The sequence below is a fragment of the Rutidosis leptorrhynchoides genome, chromosome 4 (assembly GCF_046630445.1).
Source record: "Rutidosis leptorrhynchoides isolate AG116_Rl617_1_P2 chromosome 4, CSIRO_AGI_Rlap_v1, whole genome shotgun sequence".
Taxonomy (NCBI): domain Eukaryota; kingdom Viridiplantae; phylum Streptophyta; class Magnoliopsida; order Asterales; family Asteraceae; genus Rutidosis; species Rutidosis leptorrhynchoides.
Genome location: NC_092336.1, coordinates 313656723 through 313673920, shown reverse-complemented (window position 1 = coordinate 313673920; position 17198 = coordinate 313656723).

Sequence of the window (17198 nt, the reverse complement as noted above, 5' to 3'; positions counted from 1 at the left end):
AGTTCGGGTCACTACACTACTTCCCATCCTTGGTCTTGTGGAACATAACCGTTATGGCCGTTGATAAGACAGCGTGTTGTAATGTCGTCAAAGGGATGAGGGTTACGTAATGACCAACAGTCTCGTAATAACCTAAAAACCTCATTTCTTACCCCAATTACCGACTCCATCACTTGTGGGAACATTTTGTTTAATAGTTGTAGCCCGATGTTCTTGTTCTCACTTTGGTGAGAAGCGAACATTAATAACCCGTAAGCATAACATGCTTCTTTATGTTGCATGTTAGCCGCTTTTTCTAAATCACGAAGTCCTATATTCGGATATATTGAGTCAAAATAATTTCTTAACCCGTTGCGTAAAATAGCATTTGGGTTCCCCGTAATATATGCGTCAAAGTAAACACATCGTAACTTATGGATTTCCCAATGTGATATCCCCCATCTTTCGAACGAAAGCCTTTTATAAACCAAGGCATTCTTGGAACGTTCTTCGAATGTCTTACAAACTGATCTCACCTTAAATAGTTGTGCCGAAGAATTCTGACCGACTCTAGACAAGATTTCATCAATCATGTCTCAGGGTAGGTCTCTTAAAATATTGGGTTGTCTATCCATTTTGTGTTTTTATACTGTAAAATAGACAAGAGTTAGATTCATAAAAAAAATACTTATTAATACAAGCAATTTTTACATATATCATAAAGCATAAGCACACTATATTACATATATTACACCACACGAATACAACTATCTTATTCCGACTCGCTCGTTTCTTCTTCTTCGGTTTTTGTTCGTTTTGCCAAGTTTCTAGGGATATATGATGTTCCCCTAATACTAGCTGTCGTTTTCCACAACGGTTTAGAAAAACCTGGTGGTTTAGAGGTTCCCGGGTCATTGTTACAACTTAAGGACTTTGGGGGTTGACGATACATATAAAGTTCATCGGGGTTGGAATTAGATTTCTCTATTTTTATGCCCTTTCCCTTATTATTTTCTTTTGCCTTTTTAAATTCAGTTGGGGTAATTTCTATAACATCATCGGAATTCTCGTCGGAATCCGATTCATCGGAGAATTGGTAATCCTCCCAATATTTTGCTTCCTTGGCAGAAATACCATTGACCATAATTAACCTTGGTCGGTTGATTGAGGATTTTCTTTTACTTAACCGTTTTATTATTTCCTCCACCGGTTCTATTTCCTCCTCCGGTTCCTCCTCTTCCGGTTCTGATTCTTCTTCCGGTTCTGATTCTTCTTCCGGTTCTTCTTCGGGAACTTGTGAATCAGTCCAATATATATTTGACTCTTTGTTATTATTAGGTGAGTCAATGGGATTTGTGCTAGAGGTAGACATCTATCACACAACATCAAACATGTTAAGAGATTAATATATCACATAATATATACATGTTAATAATATATAGTTTCCAACAAAAATGTTAAGCAATCATTTTTAAAGAAAACACGGTCGAAGTCCAGACTCACTAATGCATCCTAACAAACTCGATAAGACACACTAATGCAAATTTTCTGGTTCTCTAAGACCAACGCTCGGATACCAACTGAAATGTCCCGTTCTTATTGATTAAAAACGTTCCATATTAATTGATTTCGTTGCGAGGTTTTGACCTCTATATGAGACGTTTTTCAAAGACTGCATTCATTTTTAAAACAAAACATAACCTTTATTTCATAAATAAAGGTTTAAAAAGCTTTACATAGATTATCAAATAATGATAATCTAAAATATCCCGTTTACACACGACCATTACATAATGGTTTACAATACAAATATGTTACATCGAAATTAGTTTCTTGAATGCAGTTTTTACACAATATCATACAAACATGGACTCCAAATCTTGTCCTTATTTTAGTATGCAACAACGGAAGCTCTTAGTATTCACCTGAGAATAAACATACTTTAAACGTCAACAAAAATGTTGGTGAGTTATAGGTTTAACCTATATATATCAAATCGTAACAATAGACCACAAGATTTCATATTTTAATACACATCCCATACATAGAGATAAAAATCATTCATATGATGAACACCTGGTAACCGACATTAACAAGATGCATATATAAGAATATCCCCATCATTCCGGGACACCCTTCGGATATGATATAAATTTCGAAGTACTAAAGCATCCGGTACTTTGGATGGGGTTTGTTAGGCCCAATAGATCTATCTTTAGGATTCGCGTCAATTAGGGTATCTGTTCCCTAATTCTTAGATTACCAGACTTAATAAAAAGGGGCATATTCAATTTCGATAAATCAATCATAGAATGTAGTTTCACGTACTTGTGTCTATTTTGTAAATCATTTATAAAACCTGCATGTATTCTCATCCCAAAAATATTATATTTTAAAAGTGGGACTATAACTCACTTTCACAGATTTTTACTTCGTCGAGAAGTAAGACTTGGCCACTGGTTGATTCACGAACCTATAACAATATATACATATACATCAAAGTATGTTCAAAATATATTTACAACACTTTTAATATATTTTGATGTTTTAAGTTTATTAAGTCAGTTGTCCTCGTTAGTAACCTACAACTAGTTGTCCACAGTTAGATGTACAGAAATAAATCGATAAATATTATCTTGAATCAATCCACGACCCAGTGTATACGTATCTCAGTATTGATCACAACTCAAACTATATATATTTTGGAATTAACCTCAACCCTGTATAGCTAACTCCAACATTCACATATAGAGTGTCTATGGTTGTTCCGAAATATATATAGATGTGTCGACATGATAGGTCGAAACATTGTATACGTGTCTATGGTATCTCAAGATTACATAATATACAATACAAGTTGATTAAGTTATGGTTGGAATAGATTTGTTACCAATTTTCACATAGCTAAAATGAGAAAAATTATCTAATCTTGTTTTACCCACAACTTCTTCATTTTAAATCCGTTTTGAGTGAATCAAATTGCTATGGTTTCATATTGAACTCTATTTTATGAATCTAAACAGAAAAAGTATAGGTTTATAGTCGGAAAAATAAGTTACAAGTCGTTTTTGTAAAGGTAGTCATTTCAGTCGAAAGAACAACGTCTAGATGACCATTTTAGAAAACATACTTCCACTTTGAGTTTAACCATAATTTTTGGATATAGTTTCATGTTCATAATAAAAATCATTTTCTCAGAATAACAACTTTTAAATAAAAGTTTATCATAGTTTTTAATTAACTAACCCAAAACAGCCCGCGGTGTTACTACGACGGCGTAAATCCGGTTTTACGGTGTTTTTCGTGTTTCCAGGTTTTAAATCATTAAGTTAGCATATCATATAGATATAGAACAAGTGTTTAGTTGATTTTAAAAGTCAAGTTAGAAGGATTAACTTTTATTTGCGAACAAGTTTAGAATTAACTAAACTATGTTCTAGTGATTACAAGTTTAAACCCTCGAACAAGATAGCTTTATATGTATGAATCGAATGATGTTATGAACATCATTACTACCTCAAGTTCCTTGGATAAACCTACTGGAAATGATAAAAATGGATCTAGCTTCAAAGGATCCTTGGATGGCTTGAAAGTTCTTGAAGCAGAATCATGACACGAAAACAATGTCAAGTAAGATTTCCACTCGAAATAAGATTGTTATAGTTATAGAAATTGAATTAAAGTTTGAATATGATTATTACCTTGTATTATAAAGATAACCTACTGTAAGTAACAAAGGTTTCTTAATGTTGGATGATTACTTGGAATGGATTTAGAAAACTTGGAAGTAAACTTGCAATCTTGGAAGTATTCTTGATTTTATGAAACTAGAACTTTTGGAATTTATGAAGAACACTTAGAACTTGAAGATAGAACTTGAGAGAGATCAATTAGATGAAGAAAATTGAAGAATGAAAGTGTTTGTAGGTGTTTTTAGTCGTTGGTGTATGGATTAGATATAAAGGATATGTAATTTTGTTTTCATGTAAATAAGTCATGAATGATTACTCATATTTTTGTAATTTTATGAGATATTTCATGCTAGTTGCCAAATTATGGTTCCCACATGTGTTAGGTGACTCACATGGGCTGCTAAGAGCTGATCATTGGAGTGTATATACCAATAGTACATACATCTAAAAGCTGTGTATTGTACGAGTACAAATACGGGTGCATACGAGTAGAATTGTTGATGAAACTGAACGAGGATGTAATTGTAAGCATTTTTGTTAAGTAGAAGTATTTTGATAAGTGTCTTGAAGTCTTTCAAAAGGGTATGAATACATATTAAAACACTACATGTATATACATTTTAACTGAGTCGTTAAGTCATCGTTAGTCGTTACATGTAAGTGTTGTTTTGAAACCTTTAGGTTAACGATCTTGTTAAGTGTTGTTAACCCAATGTTTATAATATAAAATGAGATTTTAAATTATTATATTATCATGATATTATGATGTATGAATATCTCTTAATATGATATATATACATTAAATGTCGTTACAACGATAATCGTTACATATATGTCTCGTTTCAAAATCATTAAGTTAGTAGTCTTGTTTTTACATATGTAGTTCATTGTTAATATACTTAATGATATGTTTACTTATCATAATATCATGTTAACTATATATGTATATCCATATATATGTCATCATATAGTTTTTACAAGTTTTAACGTTCGTGAATCTCCAGTCAACTTGGGTGGTCAATTGTCTATATGAAACCTATTTCAATTAATCAAGTCTTAACAAGTTTGATTGCTTAACATGTTGGAAACACTTAATCATGTAAATAACAATTTCATTTAATATATATATAAACATGGAAAAGTTCGGGTCACTACAGTTATGATGTTGAAGCATGGGATGTGGATGTTGTTGGTGGTGGTAATGGTTCTATTGGCGTTGCCGATGGTGGTACTGGTTATGCTACTGGTGCTGCTGCTGGTGTTTGTAACCTTTGCACCATATTCTCCAAAGCCACTACCCTAGCGCGAAGCTCGTTGACTTCTTCTATTACACCGGGGTGATTGTCGGTTCGGACGAGCGGATAAATAAGATCTAGAATTTGATATAGTATATAATCGTGACGAGATACTCTGGAAATGAGAGAGAAAATGGTGTTTCGGACAGGTTCGCCGGTAAATGCTTCCGGTTCTTCGCCAAGAGGGCAATGGGGTGGATGGAAGGGATCACCTTCTTCTTGTCTCCAATGATTGAGGAGGCTACGAACCCATCCCCAATTCATCCAGAATAGATGATAGCTGATTGGTTGGTCCATTCCGGTCACATTGCTTTCGGAGCTCGAGTGAAACTCCATATCGGAATAGCTGTCGGAATCCGGGGAACTAGAACTAGTTGCAGGATCCATCTCGTACAGAGTAGGGAAATGATTTTTCGATTTGAGGAAGATTATAAGACTTAGATTTGGTATTCTTTAATACATAAATTACATATGTATATATAATACCAAAATCCCATAAATTACGGAGGAATCTTTGAAATATTTTAGGCAAAGTTTACAGTAACAGATACGTTAAGATATGAATTAGCAGATACGCTAAGACATAAATTTTGTCTATACACTATTTATGCAATCAATGTAGTAAGATGTGTCTATACTAAGAATGATAAGCATGTAATTTCCGACAAGAAATGATAAGCAAAAATTTTGACATGCAACTAAGGTCGAAGTCCAAACTCACTAATGCATCTTAACGACTATCAGTTAGACACACTAATGCAGACCTGGTTCACTAGGACCACCAATCTGATACCACATGAAGCGACCCGTTAATTATTATATTTTGTCACTTCTAAAATATATATATATATATATATATATATATATATATATATATATATATATATATATATATATATATATATATATATATATATATATATATATATATATCCTTTTAAAAAATATATATATAAATTTGTTCACATTGAAATATGTGATAATACAATATTTAGTTTTTCAAAACTAATTATATTTTTAAAGTTTATTTTGGAATCGTTTAGATAGTAGAAAAATATTATATCAAATCACATTTACATTTTTGAAACACTTTATATATTTGAAATTTATAATATAAACTTTACTTAAATTCTTCAAAAGTCATATACAAATTATTTTATAAAATGTCCTAATTAATAAAGTTCTTTTTAAACTAAAACATTTTTATATGTTTAAATCAAATATGATAACTTTGTTTTCTAAAACTAAATATATAAAATAATCATTTTATTAAAAGGTTAAAATAGTAGAAGTTGTTATATCGTAAAACATTTTAGAAAAGTAAGATTAAATATACTTTTAATAGATTTCAAGTTTTTAACGTTCGTTGGTGCAATGTGATATAAAATCTAAAGGTTAGATAAACGTAGGAAATCATCTTAATGTAAAATGTCGATACCCAATGTCTAAGTTATTTACATTCCACATTCCAACTTTAAGATGAAGGTTATAATAGTTATCTTATTAAAATCATGAGAAAAATGTTGTAAAGTATGAATTGAAAATCAAATAGGAATCTTCACTAACTCTTGTCTATTTCCCGTTAATTGACTCTTTGTTCTTATTTGTAAAATCACTTTACCATTTTCCGAATATGATTAAAAATGAAAGGTTTCGTACATCAAAGTGGACCTCTCTCAATAGAGACTCGTAATCATACAATGTATCTGATAATTCAATCATTTGATATTATCTTTTAGTTCCGTCGATAATTATTTTAAATATATTTTGAAACAAATACGTTCATGTAAAGTATTATACGTCTAATACTTTATTAACGTTTTAAAGTTATAATATATGCACATATACATATATAATCATATCCGTTCATATAATGGTTCGTGAATCATTGGAGTTTGGTCGAGGTTAAATGAATGTATGAACACAGTTTAAAATTCTTGAGATTTAAGTTAACAAACTTTGTTTATCGTGTCGGAATGATATAAAGATAAAGTTTAAATTTGGTCAGAAATTTCTGGGTTGTCACAGCTAAAATAAAAAAATACATAAACAATTAGACTATGTGATTATACGGATATAAGGGGAAGTTCTTAGACTAGACAAATAAATTAAAAAGTTGCTATGCTATGCTTATCTAAGGGGTGCTCCCAAACAAATTATAAAAAGATAACATATTGTATTTGGTGTTGTTGATCCACTTGGGGGTAGCTCAACACCCCAAGCTTCCCCCCTCTCTCCGCCATTGTATATTGCTGTAGGTCCCACCGGGTGTGCTTGAAGGTGTTGAAATCAGCCTGAAGGCGTTGTGATAAGCCAAAGGGCATCGAGACTAGATCCGAAATCAAGTTTGTGGTCTTAATTGCATGATCAACATTTGGGCTTTAGCCGTAGACAGGAACGGTTGGTGGTCTGCCTCCTTTTGGGGAGGTCAGGAGTTCGCCCCGTTGGCTATATATTAAAAACACAATTTCATTCTTTCCATGAAGTATCCACCCATGGCACATTTCCCATATCGTTTGGGAGGCGGGGGGGGGGGGGGGGGGTTACTTGGCCGTGCCCTTGGATCGGTTTCAAGGTTTCCTTCCGGACAGCGATGGGGGGCGGGGTTATTATCGCTGCATCGACATAGTCGAAATGGAAGATGATCGCAACGGGTGGTTTAGTCCCCCCTCGGGTGATCCCAATCATTGTCCAAAAAAAACAATATATTGGGGCTTTAGCCGTAGATGGGGGTCATAACTGAAGTAATTGTAGTGACCCGTCCTAATCCATCTGGTCGAAGTCTTCAACAGTTGGTCCCATTGTGAGGTTCTGACCTCTATATGCCATGAAAGACTCCATGTAATATGAGCAAATGCACAGCGGAAGATTTCTTTCATACCTGAGAATAAACATGCTTTAAAGTGTCAACCAAAAGGTTGGTGAGTTCATAAGTTTATCATAAAATAATAAAATTCTGTAATTTTGATAGACCACAAGATTTAAATGTGCATGGTACAAATGGGCCCGAATCCTATACCCACCTGTAATGTACATGCGATATCTTTTAAATACATTACACCTTTCTCGTGTACGAAACCATTTTTCATAAATCTTAGTAACCGTACACATATCTTGTGCACCAAAATAACATACACATAACCTGTGTATAAAATCATTCTCTCGATACATAACATTCACTTTTCATTGCTTTCATAGCTTGTTTTGGTAACCGACCTTAACATATAATGCGCATAATAATATCCCCAAAACAGAACATCTCGTCTGTATAATAATCATATAAACTTCGAAGTACTAAACACCACGCCCACTAGCTCTTCCGTCTAGTGAACATTCAGGGTGGGGGTGTTAAACCCGGTAGCTACCTTTAGGATTCGCGTCAATTAGGCATGCACTAATTCTCAAAATTTGTGATGTTCCCTAAATCTTAGGTTACCAAGCAATAATAATCAGGGGAAAATATTCATATCAATTGTGGCAATTATCACGTCCACATAATTCAATGGTGGCAATTATCACGTCCACATAATTCATTCGAGGAATGTATTGCTTGTGTCTATCTCGTCAAACATTTATAAAAGTATTTCATATATTCGCAGTTCAAAATGTATTTCAAAAGCATTTAATAAAGCAGTTGTAAAAGTAGCGCATGTATTCTCAGTCCCAAAAATGTAAAGAGTAGAAGGGAATCAAATGAACTCACATTACTGTATTTTATAGTAAAAATACATATGACGAAACTGAACAATGCAGGGGTGGCCTCGGATTCACGAACATATATCATTTGTGTATTCATTAATACATATCCTTGTAATTGAACAATTATATATATATATATATATATATATATATATATATATATATATATATATATATATATATATATATATATATATAATTATATATTATTATTAATGATATAATCTTTATATTAGTAAATTATATATTTCATTATCAATATATATTCATTTTGTTATATAAAAATATTAATTTTTGTTATGTTATATGTATTAAATATATTTTTAATGTATATATATCATTTGTATATTAATAGTAGTAGTTATAATAATATCAAAATAATATTAATAGTGATAAAAATGGTAATTATTATAACACTTATTATTGCTAGTAAAGATAATAATTTTAATAATTCTATTAATGATAATGATATTAATAATAATTATATAAATGTTAATTATAATGTTAATGGTAGTAATGATAACGATGATTAATGATTTTAACAATAATAATAATGATCATACTAGTTTTAATACAATTATAGATTTAAAATAATGATACTTTTAGTAATAATGATAATAATAATACCTTATAATAAAAAATTACTACTAATCATAATCATATCAACAATATTAACAATGATAATATTAATACCTATGTTAATGATAAAAATAATAATTCTATGACTTTTATTAATACCACTTTTATTAATCTTGCTAAGATAACTATAATAATACTACTTAAATGATAATTTTAACAATAATAATTACATAAATAATACTTATGAGATTAATAATAATAATAATAATAACGTTTACACTACTTATTATTATGCTAATAATAATAATACTAATACTTATAATACTTGTAATAATTATAATAAATGAATAATAATAATAACAATAATAATAATAATAATAATAATAATAATAATAATAATAATAATAATAATAATAATAATAATAATAATAATAATAATAATAATAATAATAATAATAGCAATATCAAAAAATTAGAAATTACAACTACCTTAAGAAACCCTTAAAAAAGAAAAACTGCCCCAAGCAAGGATTGAACCCACGACCTCTCGTTCAAACACCCACGCCCCTAACCAGTAAACTGTGTCTATTTTTCTGATTTAATCATAACTTATATCTATATATATCCATTTAATCTATACTTCTTATTTATCTTCCTCTAAAATCGACCCAAACGAATTCTCAGCAATCAAACCCAGCTAAATAACAGTTTTTAATTAAGATTTACAAACAAACGGTAACAACAAGATGTAAAATGAATCGATTTATCAAGATATATATATATATATATATATATATATATATATATATATATATATATATATATATATATATATATATATATATATATATATATATATATATATATATTCCTTAACAGCCTCGCTGCCATCGTGACTTTTTGAAGAAAAAAAAATTGATTTTCATTTTGAAATCGTTTTAGACAAATGTTATAACATAAAATAAGTTGGAAATACTTCCTAGAAACTTTCTATTTCATCAATTGATCCGAAAACACCAACACTAATCAAAATTTCTTGAAGAACAAAATAGTTGACTTTTTAATTGTAAAGTTTGACTCTCGAATTCATAATCGATAAGAGGAATTGGAAGATGAGAATTCACAGACAGATTCACCAACTGATTTCTAACCTAACAGCATTAATGGATTTTGATAAATGGTTTGAATTTGAATTTTGGCCAAAAAGAAGCAAAGAACAGAGAGTATTGAGTGGTGTTCTTCATATCTGCTTAATTTAATAAAAGAAAATGGTTTTTGCGGTTAGTTGTAATTGATAAATGATAGTGAAAAATCGTAATGTGCTACATATCAACAGAATTGGATTCCTTATTGTACTAGTGGTTGACATATACAGTTTAACCAGGTACGATAAGTATATAAAAAAAATAAAAGATGATATAACCTGAGACGACCCGACCCAATCCATAGGGACGAATACAATAACATATGATTACATCGCGAGGTACTTGACCTCTAAATAATACATTTTACAAACATTGCATTCATTTTTAAAAGACAATCTTTCATTACATCGAAAGTTGACATGTATGCATACCATTTCATAATATCCAAACTATAAATGACCTAATCTGTCATTTACTTAATAATAATCTTTAATGAACTTCAACGACCCGAATGCAACGTCTTTTGAAATATGTCATGAATGACTCCAAGTAATATCTTTAAAATGAGCTAATGCACAGCGGAAGATCTCTTTCAATCCTGAGAATAAACATGCTTTCAAGTGTCAACCAAAAGGTTGGTGAGTTCATTAGTTTAACTTAAACAATCGTTTCCATCATTTTAATAGACCACAAGATTTCAGATTTCCATTTCTCATAAATATACGTCCCATGCATAGAGACAAAAATATCATTCATATGGATTGAACACCTGGTAACCGACATTAACAATATGCATATATAAGAATATCCCCATCATTCCGGGATTCTCCTTCGGACATGATATAAATTTCGAAGTACTAAAACATCCGGTACTTTGGATGGGGCTTGTTGGGCCCGATAGATCTATCTTTAGGATTCGCGTCAATTAGGGTGTCTGTTCCCTAATTCTTAGATTACCAGACTTAATAAAAAGGGGCATATTCGACTTCGATAATCCAACCATAAAATGTAGTTTCACGTACTTGTGTTAATTTCGTAAAACAGTTATAAAAGTTGCGCATGTATTCTCAGCCCAAAAATGTAAAGGGTAAAAAGGTAAATGAAACTCACCATACTGTATTTTGTAGTAAAAATACATATATCATCATTGAATATGTGTAGGGTTGGCCTCAGATTCACGAACCTATATTAATTATATATATTTATATGTCGGTCAAAATTTGTCTAACAATTTTGGCCAAGTCATAGTGTACCATAATCCTAATGCTCGAGTCTGACTCAACAGTATAGTAACATGTTATATTACCCATGCTTAGTTAAAATTCTAGTAAAAGGTGACGTGTGAAACAACGTAACACAAATGGTTTCATAATCATAAAATAGTATTTTAGTATTTAGAGAAGGTCAACACGAAAAAAATTAACTGAAAAGTTAACGGGGAAAGTCAAAGTTCAAGGTCAAAAGTCAAAGGTTAAAGTAAAAACGAGGTCGCATGCAAAATTACAATAACTTATACAACAAAATGATTTTTCGGTCAAACATGACTAAACGGCCACTTCAGCGATTTTTAGAAAAATTATCGGAACTCCGATTGATAAACGGTCATAGCCTTCAAATTCTCGTTACCACAAAGATATAACATGATTTTTGGCAAAAGTAAACACACATCAGGCCGACCATGACAACTGATACAAAACTGACATTTTTAATAAAAAAGTTTCAACTCTTTTTAGAATTTTAAAATGTGACCAAACAGTCAACTTTGACGATTTTTAGAAAAATCGTCGAGACTCGAATTGACAAACGGCCAGAGTCGTTTGTTAGACCTTACAACAAAGAATTCAGTGGTATTTTTGTTTTAATCTGAAACAACGCAGATCAGCAAGAATTTCATTTTCCGTATCGACGTTTCATCAAAATTTGCAAAACTTCTTTTATCCATAACTTGACAACCGTTCAACGAAACGAGACGTGCTTTATATGAAAATTCATCTACTCGACGAGTAGAATCCAAATAACCACTTTTTATTACCCAGAAAATTAGTTCACTAATTATTATCAGCATTTTTAATTACGAAATTAATTGTTTAATTCATAACTTTCTAACCGTTCATCGAATCCATTCGATATCTAAATGAAAAGTTTTTAATTTTCCGCTAGCTTTCCAAGGACATGCATATCTTATACCTTATCTCAACCGTAGGTGTAACTAATTCAGGATTCAACATAACCTATCTAAGGGCAATATCAAATGTACAAATATGCATAATCCTAATTTCTCGAGCACTAGTCAGGGATACACTATTAATATGTAAAAATTAAATTATGAGTACTCACGTATCAATATTGAGATTCAATATTGCAGGAAGGTACGTAGACGCAACGGAGAAGATAAACACTAGTTTGACTCCACGAGCTATACCCCTGATCCATACCCATAATTTCCTTAGTCCTATCCCACTCCTAAAACTTGTCTTGAAATGACCCGCTCATGACCTCGTTGTAGTATTTTATGTATATTTAATAATAATAATACTAATAATAATAATAAGATTAATAATATTATTAATCTTAATAATAATAATATAAATAATAATACATATATGTGGAGTAATATGTGTGTTGTGAGGTCTTATCCGAGTAGAAAGAGATCGAATATATATACACATATATGCCTAGTTGTTTGGTAGTAATATAATTTAATAAAATAATAAAATAATATTATAATATTATAATGAATAAAACGTGTGATAAAATGGAATTTGGTTGCCTCATTTTTCAACATGTACGTGACATTTGTTTTTAAAATAATATTTAATATATAATATATTTAATCTTTAGAATTAATTAAATATTATATTATATTTACGTTCATGGTAAAAATACAATTTTTACAAAAATGACACGGTCGTGGTCTCACGACTCATGTACCACTTTCGGTTTTTCGAATGACGTTTCGTACGCTGAGAAAACTAGCCTTTTATGTTACGTGACGTGTACCTTTTACAAAAATTAGACTTACATAACAATAATTTGCCTTTATAAAAATATAACTTGTAACGTTGAGCGTTGTGGTCATTTCTTTCTATAAATCAAAGTCTCGTTGTTTGTCAAAATATTTTATTTTAAATTAAACGTTTTGTGACATGTACCTTTATTATTAACTAGACTTAAATTAATTAAAAACTAACTCACTCAAAGTGTAACTTAATCTTTTGAGTGTTTTGGTCATTTACTTTTATAATTCATAATCTTGTTATTTATCAAAGCCTATTTATTAATATTAGTTTAATATCAAAACGTTTTATGACTAATTTAAATTAAAATTTATAATCTTATAAATATTTTTGAAATATTTATCTAATAACATACTAGTTATCCTTTCAAAACTAATTATATAAATTAAGATCCTTTACAAAATCGAAAAATCCTATAACGTTTATGCTTTAAAACTTAATTTGATTTCATTCTTTTATGCGTAAATGTTTAGTTTAATTTCTTTAACTTTCTAAATAATATATCTTAATATAACATATCAAATGGGTTTATCTAGTCAACGAATCTTATCTCAATTATTCCTTCTATATGATAAATCGAGCATTATGAAATTCGATTCTCCACTAACTTTTGTCTAACTCCCAATAAGTGATACTTTGTTCTTACTTGTAAATCACTTTACCATTTATTCTGAATACCGTTAAAAAAGTAAGGGTTTCCTAATTCAAAGTGGACCTCATAACAGAGACTCATAATCATAGTTCAATGTATCTGATAATTCAATCATTATCTTTTAATCTCGTCGATAAACTTACACCGAACAAATATGTTTATGTAACATATTATTCATTCAATACCTTGATAGCATTCCAAATTCATAAAATAGATCTCATATCTTATATTCATAATAACTAATCCGTTCAATGTTTCATTAATATAACTCAATTTAAAATCAGACATATGTATATGTATATATATATATTTATTTACACATAATTGTTCGTGAATCGTTTGGCATGGTCAAAGGATATTTGATTACAGAAATATAGTTTCAAAACTTTCGAGACTCAACATTACAGATTTTGCTTATCGTGTCGGATATATATAAAGATTAAAGTTTAAATTTGATCGGAAATTTCCGGGTCATCACATTACCTACCCGTTAAAAGAAATTTCGTCCCGAAATTTGATCGAGGTCGTCATGGCTAACTAATAAAACATTTTCATGACGAATATGAATCGATAATAGAGTTTTATCATAATTGAGTGATATAGATAAAACGATTTGTTTTTGTGAAGAGCACGAATGAAGCTATCACCTAAGAGTGAAAATGAATAAAAGTAAGTTTGACTTAACCGGTGTCGTAGTCAAGATTGATTTCCGAAATTTAAGGAATTTAGAAGAAATCTTCATATTAAGATTTGGTTCTTCGGTAATTAAGGAGATTCAGATCTTCTTTGATTAAACGCAATAATCTGCTTCGATTGCTCTGTCGAAAATTTTCCTATAAATCCACCATCTCCATTTCCTTACAACTCATACCTTCTATTCTTTCTTTCTCAATTCCTACTTTAAAGTATTCGTTAATATGCTCCATCCCATCCTGATCCTTGATATTCTCTTAACTTGCATATCTGTCATTCTTCTTTTTAATCTGCCACCAGAAGACTCTATTTACTTCTACTATACTCTTGGGTTTATAGTGTTTCTAGTTCTCCCATGTCTTTACATTGCTATATGCATCGATATATACGGGTTGTAATTTCCGGTTGTTGTTAGATTTTACACCTTCCCTTATATTTTGATGTCCCTGCTTCTGTCTTCTATAGTCATCATCATCCATAGTTAATGCTCTCTTCTATTTGCTGCGGTTTATACCCCGAATTTCTATTTCGGAGCTTTGTCCTTTCGTTTCTTCTTCTTGCGATTAAATAGCTCTCGTAATGGTCCGGAATTCGTATGTATGGATTTCAGAAGGAATATAGTAATTGTTCTAAGAAGGAAAGGGCAATGGTAAATCCTGATTTGTTTAATTACCAGAATACCCTGAAAAAGACCGAATCATCAAGAAATAGTTCCTTGATATGTTTAGAGATTAAGTAGAATGTAAGAGTCGTGTAAATGGTACATGATGACGGTATATTCTGTGAATCATCACGTCCATTAGAAACTTAGCATGAATTACCGTAATATAATGACGTTGATCAAGTGTCATTATATTATACTAACTCATGCATCAGTTCCCAACACTACTTCAAAAACATTCATATTCGAATTTTTCAGAATTTAGAAACTAACACAGTTTCTTTTATGTTGCAGATACTACAGGGAGATAAATAATTTCAGATAAGAATAGTTGTGAAAATATCTCCAGAGATATGGAGAATATGTATAATGAAAGATACGAAGATATCTTATAATATTTAACATATGATGATGAAGAAGAATATCTGTCTGTGAAGGTTTAGAATAAGAAGTAACGTGTTTGCTAACGATTTTAGCAGCCACTGAATCATTTAGATCCTTTGAAGGCAGATTCAGTCTCTGTGATTTATCCACGGCTTCCTTCATACTTTGCTCAATCCATTTTTCAGTACCAAATCCTTCCTTTTTTTGAGCTTTACCAACTCACTATCTTTCATCATCAAACTTTTGTCCATTTAGACCATCTACCATATTTATGTTTCCTCTGCATTTAATGCTATAATATCTGAATCACTGGTTATCAATCCGAGGTGGGTTCAGAAGAATCGTGTTTTTAGATGATTAAACGCTGGTGGTAATATGGTGGAATATGAAAGGTTCCCCTAGTAACAATGACGAATGGGCAACATATCTATCGAGGTTAGAATAAGACTAGTTCGACTGGGAAGTCGAAATTGACTTGCTGGAGCTGTGACAAAATTGACTATTTTGAAAGGAATCGTAAAGTTGTTTTTGCTAATAAATGGTAAAGAATTCGAGGCGGGTACATGTTAGATTATAACTTTGGTTTCGAGAGTTTTTCAAGTACAAAACTTCGGGTAACGTGTGGTTGGATCATCATCTCAATTGTTTATTATTTGATGTGTCTTCTAGAATTTCGAAGGGATTTAATTGCAGATTGTCATAGTCAATATCCAAATGATGAAATCGTCCTAAATCCCGAATGATTTTTCATATCCATCTTGTGTGTTACGATTAAAAGTGATGTTCTATCACAGTTTTGAAGTCAAAGTATAGCTTTGAAAAATGTAAAGATCTAAGAGTGATGATTTTGGTTGTATCTCGAGTTGAATTCTGAAATTCCCAAAATCAGAATATGTAATTAGATTCGAATGAGTATGGTTGTTTTGATTTCTATAGAAGAATGTAAATTGGTTTAGTTGATGATTATTGAATCAGAATTGAAGAATGTAACATATTAATTGTGATTTTATATATCTCTCGGGTATTACCTACCCGTTAAAAAAATTTCACAAATAATATTTTGAACAAGAATTCTCATTACAATCTTTATGAAAATATATGTGGGTATATTTTCTTCAGATGTAGTACAGATTCAATGAGTTAATATCATACTAAGCTCATTTGATTTTCGGATTGAATTAGAAATGAATTTTCTCTAAAACATTAGAGATTACATAATCTTTGCGAAGTATTTCACTAATGTAATCAATGCTTCAATGTTTATATGTATTTTCTTAGTGAATCACGCTGATGCTCATAGAACTCTTGCTAACTTCACAAGATACGAATATTGTTTTCCCTTAAATTTCGGGTATATCGAAGATGAAAGTGTATAATCAAACATGTTATTGAATGATACACT